Raw genomic sequence first — 9,497 nt, 5'->3', positions numbered from 1 at the left:
ATATATTTCCTTACACACATACACACACACACAAGCACACACCGGAATTGAGAACAGGGTTAATCTTTGAGTTTTTTCTTATAAAAAAGGTCATGAGAAAGTACTAATATGGAGCAAGGTCTGCAAAACTTGGTGTTGGTAAACCTTATTTATTTATAGTAAGAAAATATTTTTGTTTTATTTAATTATTATATTATTTATAATATAACAATTATTGAAGAATTACGCTTGATATATTTTACAGTCTCTGCTGCTACTTTAGCTTTGTTCAAAGCGATTTTAAATAATGTTAATATTTTGTATGGTTCTGAAAATTAAATTAGAATATGCGAAGAAAAATTTATCTAAAATATTCAAGTTTAAAAGCAATTCAATTGAAAAAATTCCAATTAAGAAAAAGAACAATATTTTAATACATAGCAATATTTAACTCTTTATATTCAAAACTAAATAACTTAAAACTGAATTCTTTGAAATAGAGAGCATCGAATAATTAAAATTTAAGACAACTTTTAAACATTGAACGTCACAATTGTGCCTCTTCTGTTTTGAAGTTATTTAATTTGCAAGTAAAATTGTACAATTTTGATTTATAAATAACAATTATACAACCTTTAAAAACGCTCCAAAAGGATACAAAAAATTATCCGGATTTTTGAAGAAAATTAAAAATGATTTTTTATTCTGAATAATTAATTTCAAGATAATATTTTTTTAATTTAAAAGGATTTTTAAAATTGTAAAAAAAAATCTGCGAGATTTGAAGGCATTTTTTTTAACTTTGAAAGAATTTTAGAAAGTTTTAGAAAAATGTTGCATAATTTTCATAAATATTTAGAAGTTTTGTAAAAATTAAAAAGATCATTTGAAATTTCAACTTATTCCAAAAAGGCTAAAGCAAAATGAAGATAAATGAAGGTTCCTCTTTGAGTGTTTTTAATTAGATTTCAGTTTTTATAATTTTAATAAAAATTTTTAGATTCAACAATTCGAATGTTTCAATCTCAATCACCGTCAAAAACATTTGTGAACCGCGAAAACGCCGGAAAATGATCGAGAATTTTTTCATGGAATAAAACGATTACCCTGCTATTGGTGCAAAAATGATCGCGAATTTTTCGCATTACAGTTTTTACTTGTCAACAATAAAACGTGCACTCCCTGCTCGCTGAGTACATAATCTGTAAAGGGCAGCGCCGTGCCACACGTCAAATTAAAGGTTCGCACGCGGATCCATATCATGTAACATGCGGCAAGTCACACCTGCGGCATGTCACACCTGTCGCATGTCACACCTGTGGCATGTCTCATCTGCGACAAATCATAACTGCGGCATCTCTATCTGGCGGCTTGTCTCCCCCACGAAACCTTGGAAAAAGGGGTACGGGTGGGACCTTACATTATTTCTGTCACCAGTCACTGGGGTGCCTTCCCGCTCTCCACGAGGCGTTGGAAAAGGGGTAGGGGTTGTGAACCCCACACTGTTTCTGTGACCAGCCACAGGGATGCGGTGAGAGATGCCGCAAAACTGTCAATTTAACTGTGAGATATGCCGCGCGGGACAAAAAACGCCAGATAGAGATGCCGCAGTTGTGACATGCCGCAAATGTAACATGCCGCACTGACTACACTGGCTCCCTTGACTGCTCGTGATTGCTCACAATCTCTTGTTGATTCCTACTGACTCGCTCAAGATTTTAATATATTTTAAGAGATTTCTGCTGCTTTCACTTGATTTTCGCATATTCCAAATATCGGATCTTTTTCAAAAGATCTTCTCAAATACCGCTGATTTTAGATCATGTTACAAAGTGTTATGCTTGTTGCATTTGACTTCATACTGATTTCAAAAGTTAAAACCCCTGGATTGTAGGGTAAATGGCCCTTCGGATGTGCGTAATAATGTAAAATTTTATTTTCAAACAATTTTCGCGGCAAGGATGATAAATATGACATTTATAAATGTTATGTGTTTAATGATCCTAACTTTTCACTGTAAATTTTCCATATATGTTTGCGTCGTCCCTGCACCGGCGTGTTTCTCCTATTCGTTTTCGGCCGCGCGGCTAATATTATGAACCGCGCCGCGTTTCTTTCTCCTATTGTCATTTTTAGAGAAATAGTGAGAGGATTTGGAGTTAGCGCTTTATGAGATCTCCTGTGTGACCCAACATTTCGTGATGTTCACATAGACGACTATAGTTTTGCCTACTGCCAGGCTACCCGATGTACATAGCTCGCAGGTTACACATACACGCGACAGCGCACGAGAAACTTTTCCATGTCAATTAATAATATCCAAGTTATAGAAGAAGATTACAATGGTTCCAATTTTTAATTTAACATTTTAATCTTTTGACGAAAGTTTTGTTCAAACAAATTTGCATAGGGTTTGCGATACTTTTCTTTTTCTAAATATTTGTTTCTCAGAAAAGAAGTATTCAAAAAAATGTTAAAAAGAAAGTAACACCATTTTTAGATTTGTATGCAGTATTTATAAAATTACCGTGGCTATGGTTACCGAAATGTCGTTACAAATAGTCCATTTTTTTCGGTACAAAAGAGCTGAAAAAGAGGCAATTTGAACCGGATCTTTGGTACAAATAGCCAGTTTTTTTTGGTACTTGCAAATACTTCCTTAAAAAATATATTATCCCAAATGCATGCAAGAACCTCATTCCCAGGCATATATCAATTAATATAAATTCACTGAATTATCTGAGTTTCTTAAGGCCATGTGATGAGTGGGCCACCTGACCAGATTCCTATCTTACCACCACTTTTATTATTTCCCAACTTATTTTCACGCGAAACGCCACGTCGAGTTGAAAATTTGGGATACTAAACAAAAAGCACTAAGAATGGCGGGCCTGGTCATAAATTTATATAATTATGACAAAAGTTTTTGTTGTAAATAATTATATTTGCTTTTTTCATCATCATTAAAATTTAGGACGAGACCCACTTTTCTTAGTGCTTCTTATCTATTATCCCCTTTTAACCCCATATGGCGCTTCGGGTGAAACTAAGTTTGAAATAAAAAAAGTGAGGATAAGGAACGAAACTGGTCACGTGACCCACTCGTCACATGGCCTTAAATATACGAGAAAATATGTAGAACTGCCTGTATTCGGAGAACTCCCTGAATTCCAAGGACTTCAAAATAATGCAAAGAATTCAGAGCAATTGAGGCATTGAAAATAGTCTATAAAGTCAAGAAATTTAAAGAATTCAGAAGTTTTGAAGAAATTCAGGGGATCTGAAGAATTCAAATAATTTCAGGAGATTCAGACTATTCAGAATTCAGACTATTCAAGGAATGCATGGGATTCTTGGAATTAATTATTTTCAAGGGATTCCGAATATTCAAGAAATTCAGGAGATTCAATAAGGATTATAGGGAATTCAGAGATTTTCCGAAAATTTAGGCAACGCAAGAAATATAAGGATATCAATTTAGAAGAATTGAAGAAATTCAGGAGAGAAAAAGCAGGAGAATTCATTTATTTTCAAAAATTTCAGAATATTCAAGGATATCTGAAAATTTAAGGAATTCCTAAATTCAGAGTATTCAGGAATTCAGGAAATTATAAGAATTTCAGGGAATTCGTACTCTCGGAACACATGCCCCAAGGTAACGAACCATTAGAAACAGGGGCTGAGTCATATCCCAGAAAATAACTGAAGAACTAAAATATTTTTTAAAGCTGTAATAATGATTAGAACAGATGTATAGGCTCCGGAAGCCTGGACCGCGAACTCTCCCACGCTCTACAGGTCGATCCCCACGCATTTGGAAGTACATGTCTTCCGACTTGAACCTTTCAAAACACTGGAAAGCTTTCAAGTCGGGAATCGGATTCTTTGTTAGTTTAACTTATCTTTTGTATCTAATGTACCGTAAATAATTGTTCATTTGATTTAGCTTCTATGTTGGCATCTCTCAATGAATAAGCTTAATTTATATAGATCGGATCGTATAGATACTCGTAGGATCAAATGTAGCCAGACCCTAGCGTGGACATCCCCTCCCATAAACCGGCCTCGACGTAGACAAATTTCAATCAATGTGGACACACGATGAAGACACCCTTTGATTTTCAATTCCCCATCAGAACTTACGCGACTAGTTAATTAAGGTTAGAATGGCGGTTTCTATGAACATCAAAACGATTATTTGAACGATTAATCTATTATTTATTGCTCAGCCGCTTTTTGCAGCTTCGAAGAATTTAAATATTATGCCAAGTGAAAAAACAATAATCATACAGGACCAATTTTTCCAAGGAAAACATTAGTTATTTAGCCTTAAGGCCACACGTTTCTTGGTAAGTTACAGACTGCAATCAAGAATACATCTCGGATAGCTAATGCTTGTTTTTCCCAGCTCTAGCTCTTTCGCGATTAGAAAATGATTCGATGTTATGCTTTCCTGATCTTGATGATTCACAGACACATGAGTTAATGGCCGACTGTTAACTAAATGCTCGGCTTCGTTTAGTAACGTCAAAAGGGTCTCCTCTTTCGGTGCTCGTTCTTTCAAGATAGCTTGTGTTATTTTGATACTTTTTACAAGTCGTTCCCAGCTCCTAACCATATGGGTGCAGAGGATAGTATATAAAGTGCCAAGCGATTTGTCGATTCGCGGCTGCAGCCTGCAGTGCGTCACGATTGATTTCCTGCATCGCTCGTCTTAATTCCTTATTCGCAGCACAAAAATTAGTACCATTTTCTGAATATGTTTCTGCCGGGCTTCCTCTTGGATTTATCATTCATCTTAAAGCTAGGATGACTGAGCTGGCGCCAAGGGATGCAGCTAATTCTAAGTTGATTGCTCGCGTGTGAGATAAGTGAACAATGCTCCCCATTATTCTTCGTGATGCCGAATGTTCATTACGTGCATTATTCAAAAATAGATAGAGTCCGCAGAAAGTAAAGGGCCGCTGTTGGTGCCTGAGTCCCGTAGCAGATAGATCAGCCATCCTGGGTGACTGTGCTGCTGCTCACTTGATGCAACATATCATGCATTTTGTAACCCGGCTCGAACGGAGGGCCGAATTTTTAATACCCAATAATTTTGTTTCAGTTCATTGACGACAGTCTCGAGTCTATAATGTCCCACCTTGCGATGAAAATTTTGGGTCAGCAATTTTGTATATAAGTGTTCTCCGTCTAGAACTATTGGACGTTTGACCCAATCGGGAACACCTATGGCTGTCGATATTCTCCCTTGTGCGCTTGTAAGCAAGAGTCTTTGAATAGTGGCCGATTTTCCATGAAGGCTTGTAATTCGCGTGCAAAAAATTCTTGTTGCACTCTTTTCAACCACGAATTTTGAGCTTTATAGGTGTACTCTACAGTCGGTTTAAAATCTGATTTTTTAACCATTTATCCGCTGCAAGTAATACGCATGCATGACTACACATTACACGAATCCAAATTAAGAAGCAATTGATGGCTGGTAGATTAACTTGTTTGTATTTTTTCAACGAATCCTATGAACTCTTTCGTTCTTCCGGGTTTTCTTTGGATGTTCCTGGTTGTTTGTTCCTTGTTCCGTAGTCTACTGGGTTCTGTTTTCATGGTACCCATCTGTACTCGTTTGGATTAGTTAGTTCGTCGATTTTTCCTAATCGGTGTGCAACAAATACTTGATAATTTCGCAGGTCAGATTTAATCGAGAATAATACTGTACGAGAGCCGGGACAAAATATTCTCTTGTTTACTTTAAAACCATTGTCTTCGTCAATTGTTTTAGCAAGTCTACTTCCTACCACTGCCCCTTGTATCTCCATGCGTGGAACGGATGGGGACTCTGGCATTTTCACTGATAAATCTAATTTCTGGGACTAATTTCAAGGTTCTCTCTTCTTTAAGATGGTCTAAGTTTAGGTTGATATAGTCTTTTACAAGTACTTCCTGTGGTGAAAAACAAAGTACTTCCGGGCGGTTGCTTGTCCGACTCCGTAGTTCAAAACCTTCTTGAATGTGTATCTCGGAGATTTCCTTTAGTCGTTGTGTTGCTACTTCTACGGTCCAGACACTATCCAGATAGTCATCCTCATAATGTTTGTGAGTAAAAGCTTTCACGGTCAATGGATACTTTTCTTTAAAATCTTCGGCATTTTAATTTTCAATGAATGGGGCTGTTGAAGGGGATGGCGCAGATTCTAAAAATATTGAGATCAGTTGGTAAGTTTATAGCTCCAAATTCCGATTATTTCCTCGCTACAAGTATTGTTGAGTACACTGGTCTCCTTTTCTTATTTAAATGTGGAGAAACATTTCTCGAATGTTTGCTTTGAGGGTTACGCTTCCTTGACGAACTCGCATTAGTACTCCCGGAAGGGACGCTGTTCAGTCTGGACCTGTCAGCAGTTTATCCGTGAGACAAATTCCATCCGCACGATCCGCTGCATCAAATACTGGACGCAGTTTATCAGTTTTATTTGCGCTTATGACACCAAAGTACGGTAAATTCCACGTTCGTATGTTGTCCTCTACTAGATTCTTTATATTCTCCAAGTATCCACTCTCAACTAAATGCTCCATTTGTTGATAGTATCTCCATGTGTAAACAGAGTACCTTGTCGATCTTTCTCTCTTGTATTTGCAACCTATTTAGCTCATTGTTCTGATTTTTCGGCAGTAAGACATGATTATCCTTCCACAGTAGTCCGTCTTCCCAACAATTTTTTATCTTATGGGCTGTTGACGCGATTATGAAGGTTGAGGTTGTATGGATTTTCCCAATTTGAGTCTCTATTCTGATTAAGCTCATGACCATTGAACATCATGACGCGATCACGTGCGTTTCGGCTTCGTTTAGCGTGCATGTTTCCATGTTCGACCCATTCCAGTTTTGTAAGTGATGTTACGGGCTGGTTTATAAATGATGCGCGTGCCTCATCAGCTATGATTAATGTAAATGATCTTGCCCGATTAAAATTTTTGTTTGAGAGTTCTTATAGAATGTGAAGTTTATGTCACTGAGGAGCTGGTAAAGCTCTACATCAAATTTATTAAGTGATTGATTTGGCAATCTAAAGCCTTTCAGGGTTCTTGGTTTTTTTATGTCATATATTTAATCGTGCTTTCCATCACTGATAAAAATTTAACGCGTTTGCTTCGAGATTCCGCAGATTTTCATATCGAAGATTGCTTCTATTCTGAAGGTAGCGTGAATTCCACTTACTCCAATATCATTAATTCATGATTCCTATACCCGTGTCGCTGTAGAACCGCCATCTCAAAAGTCATAAGAGTCAACATGCGTTTCTGGGCCATAAATACACACTGGTATCATCTCTGAAATTACTTGTCAAATCAAGGGATCCTGTCTGCTGTTATAGTGTACGCGTGTATTGTCCTTGGATCTTTTCTTTGTGTTGCTTCTTGTATATTTTTGATTATGCAACAATTTGTTGTGATCTCATCGACAATTAGCAGCTTCGCATACTTAAGCATTGCATTGGTTAGAAAAATGTCCTCCCAATAGTCACCTGAAGCATACTTGCTTCTCAATTGCCCACTTCCATTTCTCTCTATTCGGAAGTTCAACGAATGCTTTCCATTCAATCACGGCGTGCTGAGGATCATCGCAGTATGCGCATTGGTGGCTATGTCGGTAGTCGGGGTCGTAATAAATCTTTTCACTCTAGTCAGATGCAGCTGAAATAATTCATTGACTACTGACGAGCACCATTGAGGCCGCTTATTTTGATTCTGGCGAGAACTATCGTGGCGATTGCTTCCGTCGTGGTTAGTTTCTCGAAATGTTTCACCAATAGTTTTCGCTCTAGAAGCCAACTCTGTCTCGCAAAATAAGAATCTGGACAGACAAGTTTTTTTCCGTTTAGTTTTATTTCCCTGCTTAAAATCCCGGGTAGATTTCGGATGAACTCCGGACAAATTCATCCGCACTTATTTGGAATTTGTCCGTAATATGTTTGGAATCTGTCCTGTTTCATCCGAGTTCCACCCGTACAAATATTTTAGGTCCGAAATCAACCCGTATTTGTCCGGAAGTTGTCCGAATTCTAGAATCAAAAATTATTTTTTATAAAGTGGAATCCGAAATTCGTCCAGATTTTATCCCCCAAAGAAATGGAATCCGAAATTACCCCGCACCTGTCCGGCATTCGTCCAAACTATAAAATCGGAAATTATTGTTTGTAAAGAAGAATCCGATATTCGTCCATTTTTGTCTGGATTCTATCCGCAAAAAAATTGAATCCGAAATTAATTCGCACATGTCCGGAATTCGTGCGTAGTATAAAATCTTAAATTATTTTTTTCAACTGGAGTCCGAAATTCATTTGTTTTCGACCGAATTGTATCCGACAAAAAATGGGATCCGAAACCAGTCCGCACCTGTCCCGAATTCGTCCGTAGTATAAAATCAGAAATTATTTTTTTCAGGCGGAATTCGAAATTCATCCGTTTTCGTCCGGATTGTATCCGACTAGAAATGGGTACCGAAAACAGTCCACACCTGTCCGATTGTATTTATTCAAAAAATTGTATTTAACATTATTGTACTTAACAAAAAACGGAATCCGAAATTATTCCTAATCTGTCTGGAATTATTCCGGACTGTAAAATTTGAAATGATATATTTATCAAGTGGAATCTACGATTCGACCGTTTTCACCCGGATTGTATCCGATAAGAACTGGGATCCGAATTAAGTCCACACCTGTCTAAAATTCGTTTGGAGTATAAAACCTGCATTTTTTTTGTAAAGGAGAATCCGAAATTCGTTTGTTTTCATCCGGATTGTATTTCACAAAATTCAGAATTCGAAAAAATTTTGCATCTGTCTGGAATTATTCCGTACTATGAAATTGGGAATTATTTTTTTCATCCGCATGCGTCCTGGCAAAAATAAAAAATAAATTATTGTTCTATTTAATGCTCAATTTAGATAGGGTTCTTTCAATACTCTTTATGTTATAATGAATGTGTTATAATGTAAATGGTCCGGAATCAAAAATGGAAAATGATGTTCTTCTTAAAGAAAGTACAACTTCAATGATGAGTGAAAGAATTTCAGATAGTAAGTTTCTATTCTATTTCAATTGTACTTGGCAATGTTGATATGTAAATGTTTTCATCGACTTTCATTACAATACATTTTTCACTTATGTTTAAAATTGGTATTATTATAACATTGTTAATTATTTAATAACTCTCATAATGTTTTTCGAATCCAAGACACTTGGGTTACAATTTTCACATGTTGAGCCAATATTGCTGCAAGTGAAAACTAAACGATCTACCTCGAGGTACAGAACTTCTGCTAAGCTTTCTTCATCAATTTGAGGGAAGTTTAACAGTTTTATAAACTCTCCATTATATAGAAGAAATATTGTATCGTTTGAGTTATGTGGACGTTCAAACCTAACGCTATGTACAATCATATTTCTAAATATGCATCGCTCAAAAGTTAAAACTTCTTTAACATTTTTCGACAGCGAAGAGTATTTAGAGTCCTT

This window comes from Belonocnema kinseyi, chromosome 7 (assembly GCF_010883055.1).
Source record: "Belonocnema kinseyi isolate 2016_QV_RU_SX_M_011 chromosome 7, B_treatae_v1, whole genome shotgun sequence".
Classification (NCBI taxonomy): domain Eukaryota; kingdom Metazoa; phylum Arthropoda; class Insecta; order Hymenoptera; family Cynipidae; genus Belonocnema; species Belonocnema kinseyi.
Note: the sequence above shows the minus strand (reverse complement) of the source record.